Genomic DNA, 19,024 nt, shown 5'->3' on the forward strand with positions numbered 1-19,024 from the left:
AGAGTCCTGCCTCTCTCTGGAGAACTGTGTTCATCTAACAACCCTTAGATACCCTGGGGTGCCTGGCTGGCTCAGTTGTAGAGCACGTAACACTTGGTGTCAGGGTCATGAGTTCAAGCCCTATTTTGGGTGTAGAGCTTACTTACAAAAATAATAAAAGTAAACAAAAACACTTAGACATCCACACCAAAAAGGGCTTCAACTAAGCTTATGAGCAAGCAATCTCTATCCTTTTATGAACATTTATTCATTCCACAACATGCACCGAATACCTGCTTTATGCCAGGTCCGTCTTAGGCACTGGAGCACTAGAAATAAGAAGACACAGGTCACGCTCAGGAATCTCAGACATACGGTTGGTTATACTGCTTTGTGGTTCCAAATCCCAAGTTAATATTTACTGCTTTTCTGGACTCCCCTCTCTATGTGTTCGCTAATGGCAAGGCTGAGCACCTTCCATGTTCTCCCTATGACCATACAGGCAAATAAACCTCTCTTTTATATTTATTGAATAAATAGCTGATTTTGCTGTTCTGCCTGGATTTTAGAGTCATAACTACAGCCCCTCTACCAACTTAGATTCTGCACAAAGACTTTTTCCTTCACCTGAGCTGGAGTCCTTGTGCGCCAGTCTTGTTCTTGAACTCCATATCATGCCTTTCCTTTTCTTTTAACTCACCAGCTTAGGCTGACCTGCGTTTTGGCATTCAGAGCTACAGCTCTAACCATACATTACCTCAGTACCAACGTATGTTCCGATTGAAACCGCTTTCCCAAAGGCTGTGCCTCTGTCTTCCCCACAGCCTCTTGCTGTTCATAACTCCCCCCAAAATTCTGCTTCACATTGCCCATGTCTTGGTACTAAAACCAATTGCCTCTGAAATATAATAAAAGAAAAAAACCCCAAAACCTGGAGCTCTTTAGGGCAAATTTATGCCTCCAGGTCAAAGGGAAGGCAGTAGGCTTGAATAATCTCACAATATTTTACTGCAACAAAAGTAGGGCAAAAACATCTGACAGTGTCAGATTTAGATGTCAAAAATGCAGACACCATTAATAATTTATGCTATTTTTGCTCACTGAGGAGCAATGATGTTTATTAGGAGACCTCAGAAATGTCATAATGGAGGTGTGCAAATTGTATAAAATCTGGGCATAACCAACAGGCATACCAAATAGAAATACTGTATTGGGATTCAACGTTTGCAGCCCAGGTGGATTTTTTTTGTGTGTGCTTGAGCCTGAAGAAAAAGTGTCTCTCTTTTTTAAAACTCATACAATTACCAGTAGATTTTGTAAAGAACCACTCCCCTCGCTTGGCCTCAAAACACAAGTGCTGAGGCAGTCTGACATATCCCAATGCATCACAGTTAGTGTCAGAGTGAACCTGTGTTGTTCAAAAGATCACATGTTGCAGGCAGTTTCCAGCTCACAAGTAGGTTTTGTTTACAGAAAATAATTTTAAGATTTGTGAGTAAGGTACACAAAAATTAGCTCAAATGGGATCATACTGCTAAATGTAAGAGCCAAAACCATACAGCTCTTAGAAAAAACCCAAAGGAGTAAGTCTTTTATCTTGAGTTAGGCAATAGTTTTATAGACGTGACACCAAAAGTACATGCAACAAAAGAACAAATAGATACTTTGAGACATTGGACTTCATTAAATTAAAACATTTTCTGTTTCAAAGGACATCATCAAGGGGCACCTAGGTGGCTTAGTCAGTTAAGCATCTGGATCTGCTTGGGATTCTCTCTCTCCCTTTTTCTCTACCCCTCGCCCACTCATGTTCTCTCTCTCAAAAATAAATAAATAAACTTAAAAACGAACATCATCAAGAAGGTAAAAGACAATTCACAGAAAGGAAGAAAACATTTACAAACATATATCTAATAAGGAAGTTGTATCTAGAATATATAAAGAACTCTTATAACTCACTAATAAAAAGCCAAATAACTCTATTAAAAAATGAGCAAAGTTTCTGAGTAGACTCTCCAAAAGAAGAGATTACAAATGACCAATAGCACATGTAAAAATGCTCAATCTTCAGCCATCAGAGAAATGCAAAACAAAGCCACATGAGATGCCACTCTTTACTCACCAGGATAGTTATAATAAAAAAGAATGACAATAAGTGGCAGGAGCGAAGATGGCAGAACAGCATGGAAGTTTTGTATTTCCCTGAGATACAGCCAAATCAACACTAAACCATCCTGCACACCTAGAAAACAGATTTGAGGAGTAACACAACAATCTGCACAACCTGAACCACAGAACTCAGCAGGAACGCGGCGCGGAGGGGTGACGTGGGGGACAGAGAAGCCGAGGAAGGCTGGGAGCTGTTTTTGCTTGTGGAGAGAGGATGGAGATGGGGTGCGGGTGGGAGAGAATGGGAAAAGCACCCCCCAAAAGCAGCTGGAGAGAAAGTGGAAAAGTGGAAATAGTCACAGGGACTGTGGCTAATTCTAATCTATTTTCAACCCTAGCTAGTATTCTTATTATCATGATTCTAGATTCTGGTTCAGACATCTCGCTTACATCTGTGTTGGTTAACTCTCTGGCTATTATTTCTTCCCATTCTTTCTTTTGGGGCGAATTCCTTCGTTTTGTCATTTTGAGGAAAAAAAAGGAATTAAGATAAAAAATTAAAATTAAAAAAATTAAAAACAACACAAAAATAATTAGACAAACGATGTCTGATTCTAGGTGTGTTTTGGTCTGATTGTTGAAAGGAGCTTGATAGATTAGTGAAAAAAGGGAAAGATTAAAAAAAGAAAAAGAATGGAAAATGTTTGAAAATTTGAAAAAAATGAATACAATGAAATAGAATAAAATGAAATGATGGGAGTAAAATAGAATTTGAAAAATCTACAAAAAAGTACAAAATATAGTAGAAAACAAAAAAATATTTTAATAAAAATTGAAAACAAAATTTTTTTCTCTCTGTATTCAAATATAAGAACAGGAAAAGAAAAAACTTGAATAGATGGACCAGTGAACAGACTGAAATACAATGGAAATTACATGATTTTCCCCTAGAAGTCAAACTATGAAGCACTTTAGAGTCTGTAAACTAAGCAGGGAGGGGCTTGTGGAGCTCCTGAGGAGTGGGGTTGGCCCAGTTGGGCGGGGCTTAGTGTAACAGCTCAGTTCTCCACTAGATGGCGCTGCTTAGCTTATTGGGGCGGATCGTAGTGACGCCTGTAGGTGTGTAGGCACATGCGCAGGAGGGCGCCCCCCCCCCCTCTCTGGTATCAGAAGTCTGTTCTCCCCAATCAGCAATAGCACCAGTCCTTTATCTCCTGCTACCCTGCTACCCTCTGCTCCTCACTTTTACACTGTGACCAAGCCGTCAAGCTGCCCAGGCGGCACCTCCCTCCTGAGTTTTATCTCAAATGGGGCTGTGTTTCCTGGGCCCTTACTTCTGAGGGCCTGAGGCTTTGACCCGCTCAGACCCTATGTGGGAGGGTCTCACCCAGCAATGTCTGGGTTCGCACCACACCCAGGAAGGTTTGTGGGACCTCGCTGCTGCTGATGCCCAGGGCCTGTGGCCAGGTGCCAGCCGCCCCATTCGGTCATGTAGCAGCAGTGTTTCAGGGATTATGGAAAATCACAACACACATCTGGCACCAGGCTTCCCTCTTAACAACCTTGTTCCAGCACCAGCGAATGTGGTTGTTCTCTGGGGTCCGCTGGGACCTTTGCCTGTGGGGGGCCACACTGCCTCTACAGAATGTCCTCCCAGTAGGGGAGCCGCCTCCCCCTGTGTGGCCCCAAGACCCCCGGACTTCACTCTGCTCCCGGGGATCGCCTGTCTCATCGGAGCACTGCCAGGTATGGAGCCGCAGAGTTTCAGACTGTTTCCCCCTGCTTAGAGCGTCTTAGTAGAATTTAAACCCTCTCCTCCTTTTTGTTCAGTCCCTGTGGCTGTTTCCACTTTTCCACTTTCTCTCCAGCTGCTTTTGGGGGTGCTTTTCCCATACTCTCCCACCCCCACCCCATCTCTGTCGTCTCTTCACAAGCAAAAACAGCTCCCAGCCCTCCTCGGCTTCTCTGTCCCCCACGTCACCCCTCCGCGCCGCGTTCCTGCTGAGTTCTGTGGTTCAGGTTGTGCAGATTGTTTACTCCTCAAATCTGTTTTCTAGGTGTGCAGGATGGTTTAGTGTTGATCTGGCTGTATTTCAGGGACGCAAAAATGACTTCCATCTCGGCCCCTCCTCCTCTGTTTTGTTCTTTATATTCCACATATAAATGAAATCATATGATATTTGTCTTCTCTGTATGACTTGTTTCACTTGACATACATCCTCTAGTTTTATCTATGTTGTTGCAAATGGTAAGATTTTATTCTTTTTATGGCTGTGTAATATTCCAGTCGTGTATATGTGTGTGTGTGTGTGTGTGTGTGTGTGTGTGTGTATCTCACATCTGTGTCCACTCATCTATTGATTACGTTGCTCCTATATCACTGGCTAATGTAAACAATGTTACAATGAACATAGGGATGTATATACCTCTTCAGGTTGGTATTTTTGTTTTCTTTGGATAAATTGCCATATTATATGGGTGTGAAATTGCTATATTACATGGGTTTTTTTGTGTTGTTGTTGTTTTTTAGGATCCTCCATACTGTTTTCTGTAGTGGCTGCACCAATTTACATTCCCGTCAACAGTGTACAAGTGTGCCTTTTTCTCCACATCCTTACTAACACTTGCTATATTTGTCTTTTTGATAATAGCCAATCAAACAGGTGTGAGACAATATTTTATTGTGGTTTTGATCTGCATTTCCCTGGTGACTAGTGATTTTGAGCATCTTTTCAGGTACCTATTAGTCATCAATATGTCTTCTTTGGAAATATGTCTATTTAAGTTCTCTGCCAATTTTTTAATCAGGTTTTTTTATGTTAAATTGTGTAAGTTCTTTATATATTTTGGATAGTAACCCCTTATTGAATGTATTATTTGCAGATATTTTCTCTCAGTAGGTTTCCTTGATTATAGGCTATCTTGATTATACAGAAGTTTTTTAGTCTTATGCAATCCCATTTATTTATTTTAGGTTTTATTACTGTCTCCTGAGTAGACTGGTCCAAAATCTATTTTGGAGATCAATGTCAGAAAGCTTACATAAGCCTATATTTTCTTCTAGGAGTTTGATAGTTACAGGTCTTACACTCAAATATTTAATATATTTTGAATTTATTTTTGTCTATGGTATAAAATAGTGGTCCAGATGCACTCTTTTAATTTTTAACTGTCTAGCTTTCCCAACACCACTTATTAAAGAGATTGCCTTTTCCTCATTGTATATTCTTGTCTTCTTTGTCATAGATTAATTAACCATATATGTATGAGCTTTTTCTGGGTTCTCCTTTCAGATTCTGTATCATTTATTTCTGCTCCAATCTTCATTATTTCCTTTCTTCTTCTGGATATTGGCTTTATTTGTGCTGCTTTTCTAGCTCCTTTAGGTGTAAGGTTAGGTTGTGTATTTGGGACCTTTCTTGCTTCTTCAGCTAGGCCTGAATTGCAATGTATTTACCTCTTAGGACTGCCTTTACTGCATCCCAAAGGGTCTGAACTGTCATGTTTTAATTTTCATTTGCTTCCATGTATTTTCTAATTTCTTCTTTAATTTCCTGGTTAACTCATTCATATTTTAGTAGGATATTCTTTAACCTCCATGTATTTGGAGTCTTTCAAAATTCTTTCTTGTGGTTGATCTCAAGTTTATAGCATTGTGACCTGAAAATATGCACGGTATGATCTGTCTTATTATACTTGTTGAGGGCTGTTTTGTGACCCAGGATGTAATCTATTCTGGAGAATGTTCCATGTGCACTCAAGAAGAATGTGTATTCTGCTGCTTTAGGATGAGATATTCTGAATATATCTGTTAAGTCCATCTGGTCCAGTGTGTCATTCCGAGCTGTTGTTTCCTTATTGATATTCTGTTCAGATGATTTGTCCATTGCTATAATACAGTATTAAAGTCTCCTACAATTATGGTTTTATTATCAATATGTTTGCTTATGTTTGTGATTAACTGATTTATACATTTGGATTTACCACATTGGAGGGCATAGTATTTATAATTGTTAGCTTTTCTTTTTGTTTTTGTTTTTTATTTAGTTTTTTGAGAGGCAGAGAGAGATAGCAAGAGCAGGGGTGGGTCAGAGAGAGAGGGAGTTACAGAATCTGAAGCAGGCTCCAGGCTCTGAGCTAGCCATCAGCACAGAGCCCAATGAGGGGCTTGAACCCACAAACCATGAGATCATGACCTGAGTGGAAGCCGGATGCTTAACTGACTGAGCTACCCAGGCGCCCCAATTTTTAGCTTTTCTTGACGGATAGACCCTTTATTTATATTATAATTCTTTAGTCTTTATCTCTTGTTAAGTTTTTGTTTCAAATTCTAGTTTGTCTAAGTATGGCTACTCTGGCTTTCTTTTGACATCCATTAGGATGATAGATAGTTCTCTGTCTCCTCACTTTCAATCTGCAGGTGTCCTCAGGTCTAAAATGAGTCTCTTGTAGGCAATATATAGATGGATCTTGTTGTTGTTGTTGTTTTATCCATTCCAATACCCTATCTTTTGATCGGGTATTTAGTCTATTTACATTCAGAGTATGAAAGATATGAATTTAGTGCCATTGTGTTATCTGTAGATTTCGTTTGTGGTGATGTCTTTGGTCCTTTGTAGCCTTTGCTGCTTTCCACTCAGAGTCCCACTTAGGATCTCCTGCAGGGCTGGTTTTGGTTAAGTTTCTGCCTTTGTGTATTTTAAAAGCTTGTTATGTGTCCTGCACCTGAGAGTACTACTATATTAATAAGGGGCCATACACCATCCACTGCCTGGATGAGTTTCATTTGTAGTTTAATCACAATTCTTTGTAGATATCCTATAACTGAAGGCTAAATAATTGAGTTAACTATCCATCAATACTTTTTACAAAAATATCAAGAAAAATAAAGGAAAAAATACCTACTTACATACACCCATACAGGGAGCAAAAAAGAAATGAATTAAGCATGGCCGCTGTAGTTCTCATGCATGTTCTGTCCTGTCAAAGGCTTCAGAGAGCAGCCCTATGTGCCACGGCCACTTCAAGCACACTGGATCTGCTGGGTCACATAGCCCAAGGAGCAGAGCAGCTTGCATGGTGGCCTGGACATGTTGCAGAGCCTTCTCTTCTTTGGGGCTCCACTCAAAGGTACTTTTCAGATCAGTTGGTCAATGGACCCGAGTAACACATCCAAATGAGAAATATATTGCTACTGAAATCCAAAGAAGTATACTAGACTTTGTGTCTCCTTTTTTTTTTTTTTTTTTTGGTTGGAGGAATGGCCAAGATACAACAATTTATCCTTCATCTTATGAGATGGCTCACACCACTGGACCCCCTTCACTGAGACAGAAGCCCTCTGATTTTTTATTGGATTCATTTCCCCATCTCTGACACACAAACATCTTACCAATAAGTCCAGAGTAGTTTCTTCTTGCTCATTAGGTCCAATCTGCATAATGCCATCAATGTAATGGACCAGGGTATTTTGTGGAAGGCAAAGGCACTCAAGATCCTTGCAAACTAAATTATGACACAGTGCTAGTTAGTTTATATACCTCTGAGGTAGGACAGTGAAGGCGTATTGCTGTATTTTCTTGCTGATGGAAGAAAACTGCTTCTGATGGTCTTTACTAATAGATATCTATATTTTAAAAAAGCATTTGTCAGATCAATAGCAGCATGTCAAGTACCAGGGGATGTGTTAATGTTCAAGCAAGGAAACCACATCTGGTACAACAGCTGCAATTAGAATTACCACCTGGAAGAGTTTATGGTAATCCACTGTCATTCTCCAGGCCAAACAGGCAAGTTAAATGGGGGTGTGGTGGGAATTACCACTCCTGCATTTTTCAAGCCCTTGATGATGGCACTAATCTCTGCAATCCATCTAGGAATGTTATATTGCTTTGCTATTTTTCTGCACAGAGGCAGTTCCAGTGGCTTCCTTGGTCTTTCCCACCATCATAGCCCTTCCTTCACAGGTTAGGAAACCAATGTGAAAATTCTGACAGATGTTGTCTAGGTCTACTCCAACTGTGCATTCCAGAACTGGGTAAATAAACACAGGATGGGCATGGGAACCCCCTGGACTCACTGTGACACAGACCTGAGCTAAAACCACACTGATCACCTAACCTCCATAAGCTCCTACTCTGACAGGTGGACCACAGTGATGGGTCTCCAGAAATTGGTGTCAGTTCAGAGCCAGAGTCCAGTGCTCCCTGAAAGGTCTAATTATTTCCTTTTCCTCACTGTACAGTTACCTTAGTAAAATTCCATAGTTCTCTTTCGGGGAAGACTGGGAGAAAGATTAACAATATAAATTACCAGGCTTCTTCTTCGTGGAGAATTAGACTCCCCTTTATTCAAGGGATTCTGAATCTATAAAGTGGCTCAGGTCCAGGAACTGATTGAGGGGCTGTGACTCTCTGATTTTTATGAAGTTAACTTATGTTCACTTGAGCAAGAAATTTTCTGCTTATATAGATCAAGTAATAGTTTAATAGGCTTCCTCTCTATTTCACTTCTAGGAACATTATGCTCAACTAGCCAACAGCATAAGTCTGTGCAAGTCAAACTATTCTCATTGTTGCTTTGTCTCTTCTCTCCATTCCTTTGCACCTTGACTTTGGTGGTTGAGTGCTGCCACTTGTCTCCTGGGATCCAATTCTTCCCATTGCACTTAGGCTTCCCAATGCAGTGACACAGTTCCTGCTGTGAAGTCTGGCCTGCAGCGATGAGCAACCACAGAGATCTTCAAGGAGACTGAGGCTTCCCTCACAAATGTATTTCTCACAGTCAGGGTGAGAGGTATATTTCCTGGACCATTCTAGGGTGGATAAACTGGTCTTCAAAGACAAATACACTCTACCATTCCCGCTTCCATACATGGAACCAAGGCAGGTCTTGCATTTCTAACTCACATACTATCGGCCACCTTTTGATGTATGTTTTAAGCGAGCAGCCAAACAGAACTTTCTGATTCCTGAAGCTTCGACATTAAAAGCAGAATCTTTGCTTATCAAGCCCATTTCAATAAATTTGGCCTGATCCACTATTATCCCACATACTTAGTTTCTGTTTCCATATATATTCCCCAAATTTCTGTCTATAAGTTAGAAAGCTCAAATGATTCTTTTATTTTTTAATTTTTTAAAATTTATATTTATTTTTGAGAGAGAGAGAAACAGCATGAGCAGGGAGAGGGCAGAGAGACAGAGAGGGACACACAGAATCTGAAGCAGGCTCCAGGCTTGAAGCTGTTAGCACAGAGCGCAATGTGGGGCTCAAACTCACGAACCTGTGAGATCATGACCTGAGCTGATATAGAACGCTAGACTGACTGAGCCACCCAGGTGCCCCTCAAGTCATTTTTTAGAATGTAGCCCATCTCCACAGGAGTCTCACTTTGTCCCTTATCTCCAGGGTCCTGCTGGGACTGTAGATCTAGAAGCAAAGAAGGGTGGTGAGGATAAATCCCGAGGAAAAGCTGCATTGTCTTGCAAGGTTTTCTCCATCAGTGCAAGGTTAAGTGGGAGGAAGTCACTTCCACTTGGTGTAGCGAGAACTCTTCCGCTAGGACTGGAAAGGTTGCTTCCACTGGCAAAGAAGACTCCTCAAAGTTTAGAGACTCAGGGTTCCTGTCTTTATCAGGGTCTGCCCGCATATCCCCATTCCAAGCTTCAGGATACCATTCCTTCCCAATCAGTCCTCCCACTTAAACAGTAGATGCCCTGTGAGGCGGAGGGTTCAGTGCACATCACAATCCAGCCAAGCACAGGATGAGATTGTGAGTTTGATTTTCCAGCAGTCTCTCAGCCCTGTGGTTATAGGAGATAAGGGCTTCCTTCAGGGAACACATAGACACTTTCAAGTTACTTACATAGCACTTGAGCTGGTGATTCAAATCCCTGAGCTCATCTTTTTCTTTCCTTACTTTATCCAGTGATACTAAGAAGAACCACACACTCTCATTATACTCATTAGCTTGACAAAAATGTTTGAAAGTATCATATACACAGTCATTTAGATCCTTGTCTCTTAAAAGTGGTTGATTAGGATCATGTCATAGATTATCAGTGCCTTCTTCACTCCTAGAGTCATTATCATCTTTAAATCTACTCAGAAAGCCAATTCCAGAAATCTCAGAACCAATTCAGAAAATACATCCTACTGTTCTTTTCCTCTAGAACCCCTCTTCCTACCAAAATCTGTATTAGTCAGAGTTCTCTAGAGGAACAGAACCAACAGGATGTATAAGTAGAAAGAAAGATGTATTATGAAGAATAGGCTTATGTGATTGTGGAGGCTGGCAAGTCCCAAGATCTGCAAGCTAGAAACCCAGAAGGACTACTGATTTATTTCTAGTCGAAGTCTTGAGTCTTGGGAACCAGAAGAACCTATGGTATATGATGAGGGAGCATGAGGCAGACTGAGGGCAAAGTACGACCTAGCACACCCCACCCCCACCGTCCAGGTGGATGTGTGTGATATTCCTTGGACATTCCCAGCCACCCAAAAATAGGAAAGGACAAAAAACAAAGTGGTTAACCTGATAGAAGTCTCCACCATTTTATAAAAAGGCAATCCCATTAATAGCCTAAAGTCCAGGAACTCCCTACTGTCTTAACATTACTATTTTGCTAGAGGGGAAAAAACAACCTTAGCTTGACAATAGCCAGGCCTCCAGTAATCTGCGAATCTTTAGCATATGAAAATCTCTTTGGAAACTTCCTTTTGTCTTTACCTTCTCCAGCCCCAGAGTTTAAAACTAGCCACTCTTCACTATCCCAGGGCAGCTCTTTCTGCCCACAGATCCTGCCCCAGTACTTTAATAAAACCACTCTTTTGCACCAAGGACATCTTCAAGAATTTTCAGCCCCAAACCCCCCAAACCCCACCATCACCCCCAAGCCTCATACCTATAGTTCCAGTGTTAAGGCTGGCAGGCTGGAGATTCCGGAAGAGCTGATGTTTTCATTTCAAAGTAGGGGAAAAACAAACAAACAAACTGAGGTCCCAGTTCAAAGATTCTCCGGCAGGAAGAATTGTCTCTTACTCAGGGGAGGTCAGTCTTTTTGTTCTATTAACTGGCAGAAAACTGATTAGATGATGTCAAATTGATCACCCAAACTCCTTTACTCAGTCTACTGATTCAAATGCTAATCTCACCCAAAGACACCCTCATAGAAACACCCAGGAGAATGTTTGACCAAATATTTGGACACTCCATGCCCCAATCAAGTTGATACATAAAATTAACCATCACAACAAGCTAAATATTTAAATTAATCACCCATTAACACTATTTTTAAAGAATAGCAAGAAAAAGAAAGGAGGGGGGAATACCTAGTCAGTGTATACACATATATAAAGCAAAAAAAAAAAAAAAAGTAATGATGTATGTTTGCTATAGCCCTCATGTCTGTTACATGATGAGACCATACTTTTAAAAAATTTATTTATTTATTTTGAGAAAGCATGAACAGAGGAGAGGCAGAGAGAGAGGGGGAGATAATCCTAAGCAGGCTCCTCACTGTCAGCACAGAGCCCCACATGACAGCTCGAATTTATGCACCAGTGAAGTCATGACCTGAACTGAAATCAAGTGTCTGATGCTTAACCGATTAAGCCACCCATGTACCCCATGATGAGACCATTCTTTGCTGTCTTTCCCTGCAGAGTTATTACCTCAGTTAAAGATGTGATGGAAACCTATAATTCTAAGAATTATGAGCCCTTATGTTTCTCTCTTTTTTGGCTTACTGTAGTCTTCAATTAACTTATACTATTGGTCATACGATTCCTAAAAGTCACCTTTAGGGAATCTTCTTGGTTTCAGACTTAATAATTAACTCCTCCAGTATTTAATAAAACTATTTCTCTGAGATAATAAATGTCTTCTATGGACATGTAACATCCCCTGCTGAATGCTGGCCAGCATCTCTTCCTCTAGGGATTTATGTAGATGCAAGATAAGACATAAAGTTTATTACTCACATGTTAAGCACCAAAAGGATTTCCAGAGAAGTTCATTCTTGAATGAAGGAAGAGCTAAGCTTTGGCTTTGGCTTTTAATGTGTCTAGGAGGTGAGGCCAGGTTGGGTTTGCATCATTTAAACTTACCACTGGTGTCAAGAGTCTGGCTTCATTGGTTTGTGTAAATGAGGGGGAAAGGGGAAAGTGAAAGTGTAAGAACACGAGTCTGAACCTAACAGACGCCATGACAGGCTTTAAGTTTCCCCTCTAAACTAGGTCTAAAGGTCAGTCTCTCCAGAACTATTAGGTGGTTACACATTGCCTAAGGCAAGAGGGACCACCCTTGTCATATCCTTAACATTCCTAAGGGCAGGCCTAGATCAGTTATTGCCTAATGCTAGTTACACCCTCCGTGAGGGTCCTGGGTCCTGGCCCTACTCTGTGATTGGTTAACACTCTAAATGTTGTAATTGGATAAACCTGCTGTCAATAATATTGTGTAATAATAATTGGATCACTGTACCTATGTCACAATTTCCTGTAACTCCCCCTTCCCAAACTCATAAAAGTCCTACCCCACCTTTGTTCGGGACTCGCTTGCTCTCAGCATGGATCCATCACGCCTGTAAAGTCTGTGAGCCCGAGTTTAGGCCCCGGCGAGCCTAAACCCGTAATAAAGCCCTTTGCTTTTGCATGCGTGCTTCAATCTCCCTGGCGGTCTCTGGTTTTTGGGGGCGATATTAAAATCTGGGCATAACAAGAGAACGGGACCTGGAAACTTTCAGCAGTCATACATGAAAAATAAAATGGAATCTTTCTTTTTATTACAATATGGAATATTTACCCTAAGCAATATGGCAGCTTTCTACTTTCACTATTGGTTCAGTTACTTCTAGACCCCAAAATGGCAGTAGAAATCTCAACTTCTAGATTAATGGCATTAATCTAGAATATTGGCATGTTAACTAACAGCATTCTTCCTTTGGTAATGTGGACAACTATACCAGAAGAACTCAGAAAAAGAAGAAATCCAGATGGCTAACAGACACATGAAAAGATGCTCGACATCACTCACCATCAGGGAAATACAAATCAAAACCATGATGAGATACAACTTCACACATGTCAGAATGGCTAAGATAAAGATTATAGGAAACAACAGATGTTGACAAGGATGAAGAGAAAGGGGAGCCCTCTTACACTGTTGGTGGGAATGCAAACTGGTGCTGTTATACCCAGATTTGTAATATCGTCCCCCAAACCAGAAACCGCCAGGGAGACTGAGTCACGCATGCAAAAGCAAAGGGCTTTATTATTATGGGCTTATAAGCTCCGGCTCACAGACTTCACCAACACAGTGGATCCATGGAGAGCCTCGAACATGGTGGGGTAAGGCTTTTATGAGTTTTGGGAAGGGGGAGCACAGCGATCCAATCCCTATCCCCTATCAATACTGGCAGTAACTTTAACCATACATTGATACGTTTAGTGGGAGCCAATAACAACATTTAGAGTATTGACCAATCACAGAGTGGGCCCAGGACCCTCACCTAGGGCCACTTAAGCAATAGGTGATTATCTTATAGCCTCCATCTTTAGGCCTGCGCTTAGAAATGTTAAAGATGTTAGCTGGCCTTTCCTGGTTGGGTGTTACAAGGGTGGTCCCTCCTTCCTTGGGCTACGTGTGCCCTTCTATTGTCTAATGATTCTGAGAAGCTGAATTCAGACCTGCGTCCTTACAGTGTATCCACTCTGGAAGGCAGTATGGAGGTTCCTCAAAAAGTTAAAAATAGAATTATCTAAGTCCCAGAACTTGCACTATTAGGTATTTACCCAAAGAATAGAAAAGTACTGACTCAAAGGGGTACATGCACCATGATATTTATAGGAGCATCAACAATAGCCAAATTATGGAAAGAGTCCAAATGTCCCTCAGCTGGTGAATGGATAAGGAAGAGCTGGTATATATACAATGGAATATTACTCAGCCATCAAAAATGAAATCTTGTTATTTGCAATGACATGGATGGAGCTAAGCAAAATAAGTCAGTCAGAGAAAGACAAATACCTTATGATCTCACTCATATGTGGGATTTAGGAAACAAAACAGATGAACATAAGGAAAAAAAAAGAGAGAGATTGGGAGACAAACCATAAGATAGATTCTTAACTATAGAGAACAAACTGAGAGTTTCTGGAGGGCAGGTGGGTAGAGGAATGGCTAAATGGGTGATGGGTATTAGGGAAGGCAATTGTGATGAGCACTGGACATTATAGTAAGTGATGAATCACTAAATTCAACTCCTGAAACCAGTATTACACTGTATGTTAACTAACTAGAATTTAAATAAAAACTTGAAACAGAATGAGGAAAAAAGATCTCTGCCTTCCATGATGGAGTTGTCCAAGATAATCAATCTTCCTATTGGGAATAGTGCCCTATCAAGGGCTCTGAGTTGGTTTCTACTATCGGTAAATTGAATGCTCAGCATTGGGGGTAGTCATATAAGACTTTATGAAGGGAACGCCAATATTGTTGAGCTCATAGATTATATCTGTCCTTGCCAACATGACTACTTTGTACATGAGTCTACTGAGCAAGCACTTGGGTAGGTAGCAATATTCCAACTTTATTTCCTCTAAGTTCCTGACCATCAATTTAAATTATTGGCTACTGTGAATTGGTACCACTTCATATTTCTGGTCAGCTCTCTTTTTAAACAGAAGAGACAACCAGATTTATGACTCAAAATTCTACCCATTGGGAGCATTACTTTTCCTCGGTGTCCTTCAGGGCCACTCCTGAGTGGGGCTATAATGCAGTATCAGTTTACTGTGTCTGGTACCAAAGTATCTTATGGAACTATCTGTAAAGCAGTTTCTAATTTTTTCTTCTTCAGTAAACCCACCTTGAAGAACTTCCTGTGAGGCCATTCATTTGTGTTGAGGAAGGTGACAGTACAATAAAGTAAGGTGTTTGGAAGTTTGAACCACTCACTCATGTCATTAATTTGGGCCTTCAGGACTATTTAGAACCTGAAGATTTTATATACCACTTACACTTGATGGTGAGGGGCTCTCTCGTTTACCCACATTCATAGCTTGGTAAATCAGAGAACACACAGTTCATATAAATAGCTTAGATCACATTGATACTTTTTGTATCCCATGGCCAGGTATTCAGTCTCTTTGGGGACCCATTAGCAGCAAGGAGCTACTTCTCAAAGGGATAAGAATTATCAGAAGAGGACATGGCTTTTCTCCAAATTCCAGGTGATTGGCACTGTGATTCTCCTATTGATGCCTCAGGGGATTTCAATGGTGGCTCATAGGCCATAGACCCTTCAAACTTCCTTAGATATGTTGGTTCAGAAGGTCTGAGAACTGGGTGAGGATAGCTCTCCATTGTGATGATTCAAGTAATGATTCTAGCTACTGGACTTAGGGTTTTTCATTTTAGTAAAATACCCATTCATTTCAGATCTAGAGATAATGTGATCATATAGCCATTGCCAAAGAGCTCTACAGATTAAAACATTCCAATTTCCTCACTTCCACTTCAGAGTCTCTCCATCCCCACTGAAATAAGGGAGTCCATTTCAATGATGCCCTCTCCTAGGGCCATTCCCGGACTGCAGAGGACAGCCACTACAAACTTTACAAGGATGTTGGTCCTCCCTTATCAGTACATTTTGCAGGAGATTTTGGTAAAGGGAATGCACATTCCCTTTACTTTGGCTCCTCCTTGAATACTTTGTGGATCTAGGGTAAGAGGATCATGTAAAATAAATCCATTCCAACATTTTTATTTCCCTGAAGCTTTGGATTCCATCTTTTACATTATGTCAGGACTACCTTGGCATCTGAATTTTATTGAATGCAGTCCATTACTGAGTTAGGTTTCAGCTAACCAACCAAAGAAACACTTGGAGCCCTTCTCATCTACTCAAGATAATACATTGAACCCCAAATTTCTGGTAAATGAATCCATATGAATATATTCAGAATTATCCAGCAATATGTTCTGTCCTCTTTGGTCTAGCACCCTAAGACTCCATTGTCGTACATATTCTCAAGGCTTTTACCAACCACAGCAAAAAAACCTGGTAAAATCTTGAAATTTTATTTTGGTGTAAACATTATGATTTCAGTTATACCTTGTGCAGTTAGCCTGAAGTATTCTCGGATTGGGTCTCAATTAAGAGTATAGAGGAAATGAAGGGTGGTGGGTGAGCATCTTAAAGATGATTAGCTTTAATTGTATAGTTTAATTGATACAGTTGTATCAGGTGAGATAATTATAGGGTTTCACCTAAGGGACGGTTAGTCTCCTCACATAGAGGAGGAGGGGCTACTTCTTTTTTTTTTTTTTTAATAGTTTACTGTCAAATTGGTTTCTATACAACACCCAGTGCTCTTCCCCACAAGTGCCCTCCTCCAGCACCACCACCTCTTCCCCTCCCCCCTTCCCCTTCAACCCTTGGTTCATTTTCAGTATTCAATAGTCTCTCAGGTTTTGCATCCCTCTCTCTCCCCAACTCTCTTTCCCCCTTCCCCTCCCCATGGTCCTCCATTAGGTTTCTCCTGTTCTCCTGTTAGACCTATGAGTGCAAACATATATATATACCACATCTTCTTGATCCATTCATCAAGTGATGGACATTTAGGCTCTTTCTATGATTTGGCTATTGTTGAAAGTGCCGCTATGAACATTGAGGTACATGTGCCCCTATGCATCAGCACTTCTGTATCCCTTGGATAAATCCCTAGCAGTGCTATTGCTGGGTCGTAAGGGAGTTCTATTGATAGTTTTTTAAGGAGCCTCCATACTGTTTTCCAGAGCGGCTGCACCAGTTTACATTCTCACCAACAGTGTAGGAGGGTGCCCATCTCTCCACATCCTCACCAGCATCTATAATTTCTTGATTTGTTCATTTTAGCCACTCTGACTGGCTTGAGGTGGTATCTCAGTGTGGTTTTGATTTGTATTTCCCTGATGATAAGTGATGCTGAACATTTTCATGTGCCTATAGGCCATCTGGATGTCCTCTTTGGAGAAGTGTCTGTTTATGTCTTCTGCCCATTTCTTCACTGGATTATTTGTTTTTCAGGTGTGGAGTTTGGTGAGTTTCTTGTAGATTTTTGGATACTAGCCCTTTATTTGACATGTCATTTGCAACTATCTTTTCCCATTCCATCGGAGGGGCTACTTCTAATGGGAGGGAAGGTTAAAGGAGATTTAGGGATTCAAGGTTCTAAGATTTGTCTAAATCCATTGTATTTTGCCATCTTAATAATCAGAGTCTCACTCATTCCCAAGTCAATGTCCTGGTACATAAGAGACCTGGAAAATTATGGATTTACCTTCTGCTTGTAATTATACAACTGATAAAATCAGATTTTTGCTTTGAATTACACTTTATCAGTTTAGACAGATATAAGATTTTCTGGTTGTTTGACCTTGCCTTGAATGAGGAATTTAGATGCCTGAACCTGTCATTTTCTTTCTATAAACCTTCCATTGCAATCAGTAATAGCAGTCAGTAAATTATTTTGTAGTCTTCATCCCCACCACAAAGGTCAATTGTAGCAGTAATTTGGTATTTCAAAGCCTGGTTTTCAATAGACATTTTATTTCAGACAGTTTCTGTTGATAATTTTAAGCAGCTTTCTTGTCATTTCATGCCATGAATGATCAGATTTCCCATTGGCTAGGATGCCATCAAATTATTTAAGCTCCAACAGATCAGATATTCAATCCAGACTTATACCTTTGAGAGTCAGTTTCCTAGAACAACTCCTGATATAAAATGCTGCAGCAGTTAGTGTTCATGAAGGGAATAAAAAACTAATCTAGATATTTCAACCTAAAGGAACTTAACACAGAAAATAAGTGATAAAAGGGTTGGAAAAGCTGAGAATAGGAAAAGGGGAAGACAGGTAATAGTGCCTTCTTTATGGAAGGCTCTCACCCTCCCTATAGAGAAATACTCATTTCATACTTGTGTGACCTCATGTTTCAAGAACAGCAGGAGACTATAAACATCAGCTAATGCCACTCAGGAGTCTGTTTCTGCCTCTGCAGTGCCCATCTGTCACTGCTACCAGATCCAGAAGAAGACAATTTCTTCTATATTCCTTTCCTAATCTCTTGTGTATGGCAGAATTTAATCTTTTAAAATGATTATTTATTTATTTCTGAGAGAGAGGGAGAGCACAAGTGGGGAACGAGCAGAGAGGGAGAGAGAGAGAGTCAGTCAGGGGAGAGCACAGAATTTGAAGCAGGCTCCAGGCTCTGAGCTATCCGTCTGAAGCCTGACACAGAGCTTGAACCCATGACCAGGAGATCATGACCTGAGCCAAAGTCAGACACTTAACTGACTGAGCCACTCATGTGCCCACAGTGGCAGAATTTGAAATGAAAACCTGCTGGTAGGGTTTCTAGGATTTTAGTCCCTATGATGTGGGGACAACTTAGAAGGATGGAGATGGTGCTGAGAACCAAGACAAAATATCTGACACATTTGTGACTCTTTGTGACATATCTGACACTTTGCAAGATGGAAAACAATGTACTTGTAGAAAGAGAGAAGCTGGTGTGTAGGAATTGAGGATCTTGATACAGATTTGAAAACTATGCATGTTACAAATATCTTGGAAATTTTTTCATACCTGTGTGAAGACCAGTGATCTAGACATGAATGTTACCAGAGGTCACATACCCCCCAGTCAGCTTCCTCAGGGCACCCTTGACCTCCTTGTTTCTCAGGCTGTAGATGATGGGGTTCAACATGGGAGTCATAACGCAGAAGAGCACAGAGACCAGGATATCCATGTCTAGGGAGTAACCTTCTCTGGGTCTGTCATAGTTGAAGTTGGCTGTTCCATAAAAGACCACCACCACAGTGAGGTGGGATGCACAGGTAGAGAAGGCCTTGCTCCTGCCCTGAGCAGAGGGAATCCTAAGGATGGA

The 19,024-nt window shown here is 40.8% G+C and overlaps 1 long non-coding RNA gene across 1 annotated transcript in view; it reads right to left on the reverse strand.

Annotated features, from left to right (window-relative positions):
- Window positions 1-265: 265 nt before the first annotated feature.
- LOC115299905 overlaps window positions 266-19,024 on the reverse strand; it is a 52,286-nt gene continuing 33,527 nt past the window's right edge. Inside the window, exons 2-3 of the long non-coding RNA XR_003912403.1 lie at window positions 18,724-19,013; window positions 266-308 (exon numbers count right to left, since the gene is read on the reverse strand). This is a non-coding gene — a long non-coding RNA (uncharacterized LOC115299905). The remainder of the gene's footprint in view (window positions 309-18,723; window positions 19,014-19,024) is intronic.

This window comes from Suricata suricatta, chromosome 8 (assembly GCF_006229205.1).
Source record: "Suricata suricatta isolate VVHF042 chromosome 8, meerkat_22Aug2017_6uvM2_HiC, whole genome shotgun sequence".
NCBI classification, from domain to species: domain Eukaryota; kingdom Metazoa; phylum Chordata; class Mammalia; order Carnivora; family Herpestidae; genus Suricata; species Suricata suricatta.